Genomic DNA, 15,622 nt, shown 5'->3' on the forward strand with positions numbered 1-15,622 from the left:
GCACCCCACTAGTTACCGTTTGCCAACCGGAAAATGACCCATTTATCCTGACTCTCTGCTTTCTGTTATATTAGCATGGATAGAGAATTGGCTAACTATTACCCCCAATTCCGTGAGCGCTTATCTTATGCAGTAACCTTTTATGTGGCACCTTATCAAATGCCTTCTGGAAATCAAATTATACCACATCCACTGGTTCACCTTTGTCCACCCTCATTGTTACCTCCTCAAAGGACTCCAGCAAGTTTGTTAAACATGATTTTCCTTTCATAAAACCATGCTGACTCTGCTTGGCTACATTATGATTTTCCAAATGCCCTGCTACTGCTTCCTTAATGAAGGACTCCAGCATTTTCTCAACAACAGATGTTAGGCTAACTGGTCTATAGTTTCCTGCTTTCTGTCTCCCTCTTTTCTTAAATAGGGGTGTTACATTTGCGGTTTTCCAATCCGCTGGGACCTCTCCAGAGTCCAGAGAATTTTGGTATATTGCAACCAATGCATCCATTATCTCTGCAGCCACTTCTTTTAAGACCCTGGGATGCAGGCCATCTGGTCCAGGGGACTTGTCATCTTTTAGTCCCATTATTTTACCAAGTATTATTTCCTTAGTGATAGTGATTGTCTTTAGTTCCCCCTCCCTGTGGCCCCTTGATTATCCATTATTGGGATGTTGTTCGTGTCTTCTACTGTGAAGACAGATACAAAATATTTGTTCAGAGGCTCTGCCATTTCCCCGTTCCCCATTATTAATTCCCCAGTCTCATCCTCTAAAGGACCAGCGTTTACTTTAGCTACCCTCTTCCTTTTTATATACCTGTAGAAGCTCTTGCTATCTGTTTTAATGTTTCTTGCCAGTTTACTGTCATAATTCATCTCTCTTTTTTCAGTCATCCTTTGCTGGTTTTTAAAAATTTCCCAATCCTCTGGTCTCCCACCAATCTTGGCAACATTGTATGTCTTTGTTTTCAATTTGATACCATCCTTTACTTCCTTAGTTAGCCACAGATGGTGCTCCCTTCTCTTAAAATCTTTCTTTCTCACTGGAATATATTTTTGTTGAGAGTTATGAAATATATCCTTAAATGTCCACACTTCATTTCAACTGTCTTACCCTTTAATTTATTTTTCCAGTCCACTTTAGCCAGTTCTGCCTTCATGCCACTGTAATTGCCTTTGTTTAAGATCAGGACACTGGTTTGAGATACAACTTTCTCACCCACCAACTGAATTTGAAATTCAACCATGCTATGATCACTCTTTCCTAGAGGATCATTTATTCATTCTGTCTCATTACACAGTACCAGATCCAAGATAGCCTGCTCCCTGGTTGGTTCCATTACATACTGTTCTAGGAACTCCTCCTCAAGGCTACCATGGCCAATTTGATTTGTCCAATCAATATGGAGATTAAAATCACCCATGATTATTACCGTACCTTTTTTACAGGCCTCCATTATTTGTTTTATACTCTGTCCAACAGTATTGCTACTGTTCGGGGGCCTGTAGACTACGCCCACCAGAGGCTTTTTCCCTTTTTTTTATCTCCACCCAAACCAATTCTACATCTTGATCTTCTGAGCCAATATCACTTCTCACCACTGCACTGATCCCATCCTTTACCAACAAAGCCACCCCACCTCCCTTTCCTTTCTGTCTGTCCTTCCAAATTGTCAAATACCCTGGAATATTCAGTTCCCAGCCCTGGTCACCTTGCAACCACGCCTCTGTAATGGTGATCAGATCATACCCATTTATATCTATTTGTGCCGTCAACTCATCTATCTTGTTATGAATGCTGTGTACATTCAGATATAGAGCTTTTAACTTTGTCTTTTTACCATTTCTCCTTGTTTTGGCCCCATTTTCTGTTGCACTCTTATTTTTAAACCTTCTGTCCCTTCCTGTCACACTCTTGTTATTATTTCCCCCATCTCTATCCTGCTCTATTGCTTTCTCATTTCTCATTGACTTTTTAAATTCCCACTCACCTGGATCCTCTCTTTCCCCCTCCACCCCCCCCCCCCACACTGTTTAGTTTAAAGCCCTCTCTACAGCCCTAGTTATTCGATTCACCAGGACTCTAGCCCCAGCATGGTTCAAGTGAAGCCCGTCCAAAGGGAACAGCTCCCTCTTATCCCAGTACTGGTGCCAGTGCCCCACAAATCGAAACCCATTCCTCCCACACCAGTCTTTGAGCCACTCGTTCATTTCTTGGATCTTATTTACCCTATGCAAATTCGCTCATGGCTCAGGTAGTAATCCAGAGATTATTACCTTTGTGGTTCTGCTTTTTAATTTAGCCCCTAGCTGCTCATACTCTCTCAGCAGAACCTCTTTCTTTGTCCTACCTATGTCATTGGTGCCTACATGGACCATGACAACTGGATCGCACTCCAAGTTTCTCTCCAGCCCAGAGGAGATGTCCTTAACCCTGGCACTGGGCAGGCTACACAGCCTTCGGGACTCACGCTCTCGGCTGCAGAGAACTGTGTCTATCCCCCGAACTATACTATTCCCCATCACTACAACATTTCTTTTTACATTGTATTGGACTTAATAATGGCTTTTTGGGGGTGGTCTTGGAAGTTCTCACTCAATCTCTAATGCATTTAACGGAGTTGTCAGTGCCCCTCCTTCCCCTTAATTAAGGTGTTTTGCATACTGTTTGGCGAGTTGCAATGCAAACATTTAATAGTTTGTCCTGCTGCTTTTCCCAGCATTTCCACTTCTGCTCGATTCTTGGCTTAGCCCCAGTATCGTCCCTTCTTGATCCACCATTGTTCTTGCCTTCTTGTTCTGCCCACCTCTCATTGCTGTTTCTCTCTTAGTGTGGCATGAAAAGAAGCAATGAAAACAGGAACAGGAAACCAGCATCTGAAGGTGAGACGGTTTCAAGATGCTACTGACCTTAGAGGTGTTGAAACTGCTCTTAGACTATCAGGTAACTTTAGCAGTGTTCAGGGGCATTGGGAAACCCCTCTTCCTGCAATGGTGTGCTGGCTCTTGCTGATTATGAGATAGAGAAAGCATGAATCCAGCAAAGCTAGAAAGAGCAGGAGAAACACTGAAAACAACAGATGTGTGCAAGTAAACCTTCTGGGACTATTCTGCACTGGGCTTGGCACCAAACTGCAGTTATACTGCGCCCGTTGCGAGACTTGTCCCCAGGAGATAATCTTGGATTTAGTGCTTGTGGAGCTCGGAGATCAGTGGCCTGACTGCCGAGTTATTTTGCACATCTAAAACCATCTTAAAACAACACGAAGGTGGTACTACAACTCCCATCTGATTGCTGGACCTGATTTTTATAGGCCACTGGACAACGTCCGTGTTGTGGACTGCATTTCAATAACGTGTAATGACGGGTGTGGAAATTTTCACATTATGTTCTTTCAAAGTGTGAAAACACCTAGCAGTACAATTATCCTCCCAAAAGGCACTAGTAACTTACTGTTGTCTCGTGCAGTTTATCCCCCTCCCCAATCCAAGTGCCTCGACCTACCTTGTTCAATTGGCAGCGCATGCTGACGTTCTTGTGGGTCTCTCTCTACCGCTGGAACTACCTCCTGTGTGGTTCCACTCGGCCCACAAGGAGACAAGGGGAAGACTTTAGGTTTAAAAACGGGAGAGAGGGAGAATGTTTTGCTGTTCAAACTCTCGGCATCTGGATTGGGCCGAGCCACAATGTTAAAAGCACCTAAACGTGGTTGGGCCTGGAGAGAATATTGTGAGCTATCCTAACACTGGGGTGAAGGAAAGATGGTGACGGTGGCAGAGTGGGAGTCATTTCAAGTGATGAATTGAGATAATTACACAACATTCAAATGTATTGGCTTAAGGGCAATTTTCCTATTATACATTGTTATCTATATACAAAGTAAGGCTTGGGACTGCATTTCACCTCATCCATCATTTTGCTAGGAACTCTGAGCGAGCGACAGAGTTAATTACAGCAAGGAAAAATATTCTCTATGATTGAAGTAATGATTGCCCTTGCAAATTGAGTCTGAAAATTGCAAAGCAGTGGCCACTTAGAACTTCTGCACGATAAGCCTATTGCATGTACATAAAATATCAAATTGTCTTCAATCTTGGTTCATGTTTTATGTTTTCTGTGGGGGAGAATGGAACTTTTCCCAGGTCAGGTAGCAGACGCAGAGTGAAATTTCCTCCACTCTGTCCCAACCTCAGAAGAACACCTCCTACTATGTTCCCCACACCAGCCATCCTTGGGCCTGTCTGAGTTAGATTGCAATTTTAGTGTTGTCAGCCCAGAGCTGGAGCGAGACTGGCCAAACCCATTTCACATGGGATCTTCCATCAGTCTGGGCTCAATTTGAATGCTGGTCCCAGAGGTGAAAGGCCAGTGTCTAACGCACTAACCCAATTTGATACCTTTATATTACATTTCCAAAAATTGCACAATTGGGCATGTCCTTTACATTAAAAGCTCTTTATCAAATTGTTGTTTGCATGCCCTTAAATGCTGCCTGTCAGTTTTTCAACTTTATATTTTACAGTCAGCCAATATTAGAGAGCTGTTGGGTGCAATTAGCCTCAGTGCCCTGGGGCGAGGCAGATGTTGGCCAGGGTTCCTGTTTCCGGACACTATCGAGTGACCCTAGTTAGAAACTGCGTGCATGCCAGGAATGGGATCAGCTGCAATGATGCTCTATGCTCGAATAGTTGGCTGCACTCAATGTCTAGGGCCACACATGAAGAGCCACTTCAGCAAGGTTGCCGGGTCTGACGGAACTGTATCCGAGCAAGAGTCACTGCCTTCAGGAGAAGAGAAGGTTAGGGCAGAAAAGCTGCTCTCGAACGTCCACACGTTAGCACCTTGGTATCATTATAGATAAGAGAACTGTTTAAACAGAGATGCATTTAGTCCTACAGTCAGCATGCAGTTATCTTTGAACAGAGACCCGATACTGTAAGTGGAAGTGATTCTGAGCCACTTGACCTGTGGGCCCCCTCCAACTGCCTAATGAGGAACCCTGCACGGTTTGTAGTGAGTGCAGTTGATTGCGCTGCCCTAGTCTCTGCAAACAGAGCTCCCCTGCTTCTGCGGCAAACAAAGACACAAGGGATGCTGAAAGTTATTGAAAAGCAGACTCTGTGGGATCCACTTTGTCAAAGGCAATTAAAGGAACGTTCTACAGCGGCTTTATTCTTGTCATTTGTCCGAAAATACCCGTCCCAGTATTTGAATGCTCTGTGCACTCTTTTTTTAACTGGGCTGCTCACTGGAGCTGCCATCTTTGTACCTCTCCCAGGGACTGGATGGTGAAACAGCCCATTTGCACTCATTGCCTTTACTTCCCGCACTGGCAGAGATGAAGTAACTATAGGGGAGGAAGGGTGTTTGGGCCAAATACTGGAGTGTAAGACACCATGCTCCTGGCTGCTATCTACTGATAAGTGTACGTGTGTGGAGGTTGGGTTAGAACAAGATTGGGCTTGGCTGTGCTGCCTTCGGTGGTTGAATAACCCGCTGTCGAGCCTCGCCCATAGAGGATGGCCATGCCAATGAGACACTGGACGTCTGCCCGCGCTTGTGGAAGAGTATCTCAGTAAGGGCCAGCACCCTCAGGAGACAAGGGGGAGAAAGAATGAACTTGCATTTATATAGCGCCTATCGTGATCTCAAGACATCTCCAAATGCTTTACAGCCAATGAAGTACTTTTTGAAAAGTCATCAGTGTTGTAATATAGGAAACGTGACAGCCAATTTGTGCACAGCAAGCTCCCACAAACAGCAATGAGATAAACTCTATCTGGCTGTATTGAGAGAGCGAGCGAGAGATGAAGTAAATCACAAATTTACTGTAAATGTTGGTATGTTTTGTTCACAGAATTCTCTTTGAGATTAATTTATGCTGAATGTAGGTTGGGTACGCTGCCAGTATGTTAGCTATTTTGATGATGTATCTGTTTTCTTTAGAATGGTTTTTTTAAACGCGTTAAGTAAATGTGTGGCACTGCACTTTAACATTGAAAAAATAAAATAAGATGCGAAACACAAGTGGATTTTTGTGCAATTAACAGTGCTGGATCTAACTCTTTGCCACTCTCTGTACTGTCTACTGGTTAGCCAAGCAGAGTTGTATTCCGGTCACATTACTGAGCTTTGTGCTATTGAGGATTGCCCAAGTCTTTCAGCAGTTTACCTCAATAGAATGCTGAAAACAGAACAAAGCGGCTTCTGTTTCTCTTCTCCCCCTTGCTGGGCTGTTGTGCCGGCCCTTCCCGGTATGAGTGTGGGTTGGGTTGGGGGCTGGCGAAGGGTCAGAGACGAAGATCCAAAATAAATGAGAATCCAGGCATTGCGTCGCAGTCCAAAGCACCAGTTAGTTCTGCCGCTTTCTATGTATCGTTTACTCGCCGGTGGCGACTGGGAGTTGGTACTGATGGAAACAGCAGCACTTTAGAAGTTTGTGAAGCAATGTAATAGGTGTTGGCTGTTTGTGAGTTCATTCAGCCTCTCATTATGGGACATATTAAGCAGTTACTTATGTGTGGAGGTGTGAAATAATGTCAAATCGGAGGTCAGCTACTGCTCAACACAATGGATATAAGACTGTGAATTAGGAACCAGTTTCCTTGTACAGTACTTGCTGGCATGGGAAAGCAGTAAGCTTGTGTCACTGACCGATCTGTCTACCGGTCACCCATGCGACCTTGCTTCAGCTTCCACTGTCGGGCAAGCTGTAGATCTGCAGTTCACAATCCTGCGAATTCCCCTCAGGCTGCTTTCCTTTTGGAAATCTCAATTTGCAAAATAGTGCCTGAAGAAATCTCATTCAGCGATGCTGGTTGTGTTCCTGTATTCATCATTAAATTATGGAAGTTATTTGCAGGTCGTGACACATGGGATTTACAGCTGCCGACAGGGTGGGGGAGGGAGGGGTGGTGGCTCACACATAACTGCAGACGGGGTCTTGGCAACAGTTACTGTATGCATTGAAGTGAGTTGCCTGCGGCATTCCGTTAACTACATCACCAGGCACTTGGACTTCCCGAGTTCAAAATCCAGACTTGACTTGACAATTGTACTCGGCCTTCCCCTCAGGCTTGAGTTGGTCGGCCTTTGCCAAGTTGTCTGGGAGGGAGGCGAATTGGTTTTATTGCGAGGAGCGGGTCCTTTCCTACACTGCCTTTGTGTGTCCCCTTCAAAGGGTGGCAGAAGAAAATACTGCTATTGCGTCCATGGGGATGACTGAGAGTTGCAGGGTTTTATCCTCCCAGTTAAGCAGGACAGCATTGGATGCAAGATGAGTGGAATAGAAAAAGAACAATCAATTATTAGAAGATAAAATAAATGTAGTGCCTTTTGTTCACGAGCCCTTGCATTGAAAACTGGCCGACCAGTTATCAATGCAAGGGCTTGTGATATCATGTATCGTGTGTAGATCATTTAGTAATAAATATCTTAACACAGCAGCTTGCAGGGACAGAGGCTGTGCTGGTTGGGCACCTATATTCTGAAAGAAAAGAAAGACTTATCTTTTATATAGCGCCTTTCACAACCACCGGACGTCCCAAGCGCTTTACAGCCAATTAAGTACTTTTTGAAGTGTAGTCACTGTTGTAATGTAGGAAACACAGCAGCCAATTTTACGAACAGCAAGCTCCCACAAACAGTGATGTGATAATGACTAGATCATCTGTTTTAGTGATGGTTGATTGAGGGATAAATATTGGCCAGGACAATGGGGATAACTCCACTGCTCTTCTTCGAAATAGTGCCATAAGATCTTTTACGTCCACCTGTTTAACGTCTCATCCGAAAGACGGTACCGCCGACAGTCAGCACTCCCTCAGTACTGCACTGGAGTGTCGGCCTAGATTTTTGTGCTCGAGTCTCTGTATTGTTATCATTCAAATAAAACAGAAGAATTGGATTTGAGGGTTTCCATCTCTTCATCCAGTAAGCAGCCAAAGTGTACAGACCAGGAATGTTCCACCATCACTTCACGGTCTGTGCTGAGTTCGTTGATGCCAGTTGAGCCTCTTCAATTGACCTCCGCATCCTCTTATTTAGGGAGGGGCAGATCTTGCTCCTGATTACTCTTTCTGGAAGTGCATGGACTTTAGGTGAGGACACTCACTGTTCACATCAATAGTAGTCAAATTAACAACACACTGTACCTCAGCAAGGAGTCAAGGCTTTCAGGAAAGGGGGGGAGAAAATCTGCATTTTCCAGAAGAAATAAAGGTAATTGAAGACAGTTTCAGTACTGCTTTACAGAATGGTAGAATATTTCTAGATCACTGGCATGAGATAACAGTTTGATGGGCTGAAGGCAGCTAAACATACTCTCGCACAGTGGCCTGCCATTCCTGTACAGATTACAAGAGAGAGTCTAACCTCCCCTTGACATTCAGTGGCATTATCATCGTCAAATCCCCCACCATCAACAACCTGTGGGGTCACCATTGACCAGAAACTTAACTGAACCAGCCACATAAATACTGTGGCTACAACAGCAGGTCAGAGGCTGGGCATTCTATGAATGGTGACTCACCTCCTGACTCCCCAAAGCCTTTCCACCATCTACAAGGCACAAGTCAAGAGTGTGATGGAATATTCTCCACTTGCCTGGATGAGTGCAGCTCCAACAACACTCGAAGCTCGTCACTATCCAGGACAAAGCGACCCGCTTGATCGGCACTCCATCCACCACCGGTGCACTGTGGCTGCATTGTGTACCATCTACAAGATGCACGGCAGCAACTCGCTAAGTCTTCTCTGGGAGCATCTCCCAAACCAGTGACCTCCACCACCTAGAAGGACAAAAGCAGCAGGCGCATGGGAACACCACCACCTCCAAGTTTCCCTCCAAGCCTCGCACCATCCTGACTCGGAAATATATCGCTGTTCCTTCATCGTCGCTGGGTCAAAATCCTGGAAAGTTCTACCTAACAGCACTGTGGGACTACCTTCACCACACGGACTGCAGCGATTCAAGAGGGCGGCTCACCACCACCTTCTCAAGGGCGACTTTAATTTACATATAGATTGGGCAAACCAAATTTGCAGTAGTAGTGTGGAGGACAAATTCATGGAATGTATACAAGAGAGTTTTCTAGATCAGTATGTTGGGGAACCAACTAGGGAACAGGCTATTTTAGATCTAGTATTGTACAACGAGAAAGGGTTAATTAATAACCTTGTAATAAAGGGGCCTTTAGGGAACTGACCATAATATGATAGAATTTTATGTTCATTTTGAAAGTGATTTAGTTAAATCCAAAACTAGGGTCTTAAATCTAAACAAAATAAACTACATAGGTATGAGGGGGTGAGTTGGCTAAGGTAGATTGGGAAACTACATTAAAAGGTATGATGGTAGACAAGCAATGGCATTTAAAGAATGAATACATAATTTACAACAAATATACATTCCTTTAAGGCACAAAAACCCCATAGGGAACGTAGTCCAACCGTGGCTAACAAGAAGTTAAAGATAGTATTAGATCAAAGGAAGAGGCTTATAATGTTGCCGAAAAGAGTAGTAAGATTGAGGATTGGGAGGATTTTAGAATTCAGCAAAAGAGGACCAAAAATTTGATAAGGAAAGAGAATAGGAGAGTAAATTAGCAAGAGACATAAAAAGATTGTAAATGTTTCTACAGATATGTAAATAGGAAGAGATTAGTGAAAGTAAACGTGGGCCCATTAGAGGCAGAGACAGGAGAAATTCTAATGGGCAATAAGGAAATGGCAGAGACATTAAACAAGTACTTTGTATCTGTGTATTGTGTGCAGTTTTGGTCGCCTTATCTGAGGGAGGATGTTCTTGCCATGGAGGGAGTGCAGTGAAGATTCACCAGACTGATACCTGGGATGGCAGGAATGATGTATGAAGAGAGATTGGGTCGATTAGGCTTATATTCGCTAGAGTTTAGAAGAACGCGAGGGATCTCATTGAAACTTATAAAATTCTAACAGGACTAGACAGACTAGATGCAGAAAGGATGTTCCCGATGGCCGGGGAGTCCAGAACCAGGGCTCATAGCCTAAGGATAAGGGGTAAGCCATTTAGGACTGAGATGAGGAGGAATTTCTTCACCCAGAGAGTGGTGAACCTGTGGAATTCTCTACCACAGAAGGCAGTTGAGGCCAACTTATTAAATATATTCAAGAAGGAGTTAGATATATTTCTTGAGGCTAAAGGGATATGTGGAGAAGGCAGGGACTGGGTACTGAATTTGGATGATCAGCCACGATCTCATTAAATGGCGGAACAGGCTCGAGGGGCCGAATGGCCTACTCCTATCTTCTATGCCTATATCTGTCTTCACAGTAGAAGACACAAAAAATATTCTGGGAAATAATGGGGAACCAAGGGTCTAGAGAAAATGAGGAACTTAAAGAAATCAGTATAAGTGAAGACATAGCACTGGAGAAATTAATGGGAGTAAGTGGTGACAAATCCCCTGGACCTGATGACCTGCATCCTATGGTTTTAAGAGGTAGCTGCAGAGATAGTGGATGCACTGGTATTAATCTTCCAGAATTCCCTCGATTCTAGAACAGTCCCCAAGGATTGGAAGGTAGCAAACATAACCCTGCTATTTAAGAAAGGAGGAAGAGAAAAAATGGGGAACTATAGACCAGTTAGCCTGACATCAGTAGAACCTATTATTAGGGATGTGGTAACAGGCCACTTAGTGTTAAGTCTGTGAGTTGTTCAAGTAATTAATACTCAGACTTAATCAGTAACAATAAAACAGGTCTTTACTGGTTGGAGGTAGGGACAACACTGAATACAAGATTACTGCACAGTGCTTATATACCGGTGTGTTCACCCCCGGTATTACGTCTACAGCAGCCTGAGAAAGTAGTACATCTCTTAAGGTGGAACAGGCTTAAGCTCTCTTGGTGGAACAGGTTACATACACAACACTCCTCCCTTCTTAGCTTTATAGTCATCCCCCCCATTTAACATAACGTAATAACATATATACATATATAACTTCATGTTTAACGTAACATATCACAGATTCAGTCTCTGCGGAAAACAGTTCACAGATTCAATCTCTGTGGTGTAGTCGGTTCACGTTACTCATTCAATAGTCCTTTCATGGATTTAACAGCTTGAACTTCCGAACTGATTTGGCTCCGTTCGGGGGGACCACGTGTGTGATCTGGTAGAGGTGATAATGGTTCAGATGGGTCATCTTCTGTTTTTACTTTTCCTTTTCTGCTTCTTGGAGACTCTCTGGGCTCCATTGTCAGCTGCCACAGCTGCCAGCTGCATGCGCAGTTCCTCCTTCTCTTCCTCCTTTTTTCGTAGTAGAGCCCCACCTTCTCCCGATGTTCCGTAGACTTTCGGTGCTCCTCCATGATTTCTGTATGGTGGGAGTCGAAGTTACAAGTTGGGCAGGACAGGACATAGTAATATTCGGAGTCGTCCGACAGGTCAGCGAGAGGGTTGTCTATTTCCTCCATACCCAGCTGGACGTTAGCCAGCTCTTGTTCCAAATCCAGACATCTTTCCTGAAGAGACTTCTTCATGTGTACCTCTGCATCCAGCTTTTTCTGGGCTTTCAGCAAGTCGTTTACTCGTGACCTCATTTGTGATTTTAATACTTCAACTTCCTTTGGAGATTGATTGATCGGACTATGCAATCCCTCTACCGGAGCAGCTGTTTCAGCGGTCTGTTGTTCTACATTGACGTGAGTCAGCGTACGTTTGGCATCCAATGGCTGCTCTGTTGCAGTCGTTTCAGTCTGTGTCGTCACATCAGCCATCTCAATGACTTTTGAGAGCTCCGAACCCTTTTCCTTTGATGATCGCAGCTCGTGTTCAAGTTTTTCCCATTTCAGAGTCTTGTCCCTCAGCATATGAAGGAGTTGGCTGACCGTTAACTCTTCTGACACCAGATTATGGCACGCACCTTCAGAACCTGAATCAGCTTTGATTCGTTCGGCCTCCTCGCGCAGATGGTTGGTGTGCTCCTGCTCCATTTTCTCCATCAGTTGCTTCTGTTGCCTTTCCAGATTCTCCCACTCTGTAACAAAGAACTTTTTTATTTCATTCATCTCTTGCTCAAAACGGCGAATCATTTGTTCTAATTGCTGTTGTAGTTTGAAATGGAGTTGAGTTCGAGCCCAGTGTCCCTCAAAAATGTGCATATCAGTAGACTTGACAGACTCAGAATTCTCTGTTAAACTATGTTGTTGTTGCTCAGTGGAATTCTGTGCTGAAACTTTGTCTTTTGCACATGGGTTGGTCTTACCATCATCAGTTCTAGAGTCTGGGCTGATTATCTGCACCGAGTTCTCACTCTTTATGGCTTTTAGCGAATGCCAGTCCATATTTATGTTTCTAAACCACTCCCGGCCTAGTAGTGGTGGACCTCCCTCCGGTAGCACATATAAGTCCATTATTTGACTTCCTTCGCCCTTGTTGGCCACTGCAACCTTTATTGTCCCGATGGGGTACACTCTCTGCCCTGTGTAGGTTGTCAATATAATCTCCGTATCCTGTAGGGGAATATGTTGGAATAACCTTCTGTAATCTTTCTTATTCATGACCGACAATGCCGATCCAGTGTCCAATTCCATTTTTACTTGGACTCCTTCTATCTGAAGAGTAACCCAAATTGTCTGGAGGTCTGCACCCTTACCAACGTTGAGTACCCTTAAGCTAGCCAGTTCAATACTGCTTAAGCCAGCCAGTTCATTACTGCTAGCGTCTGAATCGGACTCCTGTTCGGTCACCTTGTGTACCTTTGCGTATTTTCCTTGCGGTGACTTCTTGTTGCTGGTCTTCTTCCCTGACCTGCATACTCTAGCTATATGTCCAAGCCTACCACAAGTTCCACATTCTTGGTTTTTAAACCAACACTGGTTCTGATCATGCGTTGTCTTTCCACAACGATAACATTTGCCAGAACTCACACCCAATTTGTGTGCACTGAGCTCCGGTGACCGTAGCTGCATTACTGCCGTGCCTCTCGCTGCGGCTTCGTGTGCTGCTGCCATAGTGACCGCCTTCTCAAGCGTCAGCTCATTCTCCTCGAGCAGTCGCTTTTGTGTATCCTGTTTAAATAAACCACACACAAATTTATCTCGTAGTGCATCTGTCAGTCCCGTTCCAAACTGGCAATATTTCGCTAATTTACGCAATTCCAGCAAATATTCAGCATTGCTTTCATGCTGTAGCTGCCTTCTGTCGTAAAATTTAAATCGTTCCGCTAGCATCAGCGGCGTGGGGTTTAGATGATCTTTCAGGACAGTAACAATCTCATCGAACGTCTTATCCGCCGGTTCATCTGGTGATAACAGGTGTTTCAATTGCCCGTATGTCTTCGCACCCATTAAATTTAATAATGTTAGAGCTTTATCTTGGTCACGAATTTTATTGGCCTTACAATAATTTTTAACTCGTTCAACATATATGGCCCAATCTTCGATGTCACTATCAAAGTTGCTAATATTCCCGTGTTTAGGCATTGTAGTACTTTATCAGATTTGCAATTTCTCAGATTTTTTTTTTTTACACTGCTATCCAAGATGGCGGCTTCCCGCTCTTGCCGTCGTCCTCCGCCCACAAAATGGCGGTTTTCCCGCGCTTGGCGGTCTTCACCCGTCCCCCGACGCCGTCTCCCTTCAGCCCCGAGTGCGGCCCTTATCTCCGCCGCGATCGATGGCCCGCGCTTTTCACCGCGGCTCTCGCGCCTTCAGTGTCTGCCGACGCTGCGCCTTTCAGCCCGAGTGCGGCCCTTATCAGCGGATGCGATCGCTGGATCGCGAAGTGGCTCCCGACCGAAGCGGCTCTCGGCCCTTATCTTCTGTCCGATCGATAGCCCGCGCTGTGCACCGCGGCTCTCGCACCTTGAGCTTCTGCAGCCGCCGCGCCTTTCAGTCCGAGTGCGGCCCTTATCTCCTCCAACTTCCCCAGCCCTGTCTTTGCAGCCAACGCTGCTCGGCTTACCCACCACCGAGGTTGAAAAAGAAGCTGCAGGATGTCTTCTGTCCTCCAGTTTTCAGTCGCTGATGGAGGCTTCAGGGTCCTAATCCCTGTCGCTTCCAGTGGGGTGGTGAGATTTGAAACCTCTCTTCAACGTCCTGTCTGTGGACGAAGCCGCCGTGGAATAACTGCCACAGGGTAAGAATCTGACTCGTCGCCAGTGTTAAGTCTGTGAGTTGTTCAAGTAATTAATACTCAGACTTAATCAGTAACAATAAAACAGGTCTTTACTGGTTGGAGGTAGGGACTACACTGAATACAAGATTACTGCACAGTGCTTATATACCGGTGTGTTCACCCCCGGTATTACGTCTACAGCAGCCTGAGAAAGTAGTACATCTCTTAAGGTGGAACAGGCTTAAGCTCTCTTGGTGGAACAGGTTACATACACAACACTTAGAAAATCATATGATTAGGCAGAGTCAACATGGTTTTATGAAGGGGAAATAGTGTTTGATAAATCTGTTAGAGTTTTTTTGAACATGTAACTAGTAGGATGGATCAGTGCTTGGGCCGCCGCTATTTACAATCTATATTAATGACTTGGATGAAGGGACTAAGAGTAATGTATCCAAGGTTGCTGATGATACAAAGTTAGGTGGGAAAGTAAGCTGTGAGGAGGATGCAAAGAGGCTGCAGAGAGATTGAGTGTTGACTGAGTGGGCAAGAACATGGCCAATGGAATACAATGTGGAGAAGTGTGAAGTTATCCGCTTTGGTAGGGAAAACAAAAAAGCAGAATATTTTTTGAATGGTGAGAGACTGGGAAATGTTTGCACTGAGTTATCTGGGTGTCCTTGTACATGATTTACAGGAAGGTAACGTGCAGGTACAGCAAGCAATTAGGAAAGCAAATGTTATACAGGTGCACGATCCCTTATCCGAAACCTTTGGGGCCAGCTGTGTTTCGGAATTCGGAATTTTTCGGATTTCAGAACGGATAATGCTTTTTTGCTGGCCGTCTGCCTGCACCTCCTCGCGCTGCCGTCCCTGGCCTCCTGAGTCCCCCCCCCTGGGCAGAGCCGGCTGTGTCCCAAGAGCCCGGCACTTCTCCTCAGTGCCGGGCTCTTTTGCCGGCACTCGCAATCTCCGATCGTGCTGGTGCAGGCCCCTCCCATGCAAGCTGCTCGAGCTTTTACACTGGAAATACCGAGAGACGCTCCACGAAAATTTTTTCGGTTTTCGGAAGTGCGGATAAGGGGTCGTGCACCTGTATTAGCTTTTGTTACAAAAGGATTAGAGTATAAGAGTAAAGAAGTCTTGCTACAATTATACAGGGCATTGGTGAGGCCACACCTGGAGAACTGTGTACATTTCTGGCCTCCTTACCTAAGGAAAGATATACTTGCCTTGGAGGGAGTGCAACGAAGTTTCACTAGACTGTTTCCTGGAATGAGTGGATTGCCCTATGAGGAGAGATTGAGTAGACTAGGCCTATATTCCTTAGGGTTTAGAAGAATGAGAGATGATCTAATTGAAACATATAAAATTCTTAAGGGGCTTGACCAGGTTAATGCTGAGAAAATGTTTCCCCTGGCTGGGGAATCTAGAACACGGGATCAGTCACAGAATAAGGGGTCGGCTATTTAGGACTGAGATGAGGAGAAATTTCTTCACTAAGGGTGGTGAATCTT

The 15,622-nt window shown here is 44.9% G+C and overlaps 1 protein-coding gene across 22 annotated transcripts in view; it reads left to right on the forward strand.

Moving 5' to 3' along the window:
- nrcama (neuronal cell adhesion molecule a) overlaps window positions 1–15,622 on the forward strand; it is a 498,783-nt gene that overhangs the window by 39,870 nt on the left and 443,291 nt on the right. For 17 of the 22 annotated variants that reach the window (XM_086008649.1, XM_086008662.1, XM_086008650.1 and 14 more), the window contains one exon: window positions 2,832–2,944. The exons of 3 other annotated variants lie outside the window; for them this stretch is intronic. The gene's annotated coding sequence lies outside the window, so the exon portion shown is untranslated. The remainder of the gene's footprint in view (window positions 1–2,831; window positions 2,945–15,622) is intronic. 2 more of the 22 variants (XM_086008653.1, XM_086008655.1) reach the window with 1 other exon arrangement.

Source organism: Somniosus microcephalus, chromosome 16 (assembly GCF_052327205.1).
Source record: "Somniosus microcephalus isolate GS21.2 chromosome 16, FLI_Smic_1.0, whole genome shotgun sequence".
NCBI classification, from domain to species: domain Eukaryota; kingdom Metazoa; phylum Chordata; class Chondrichthyes; order Squaliformes; family Somniosidae; genus Somniosus; species Somniosus microcephalus.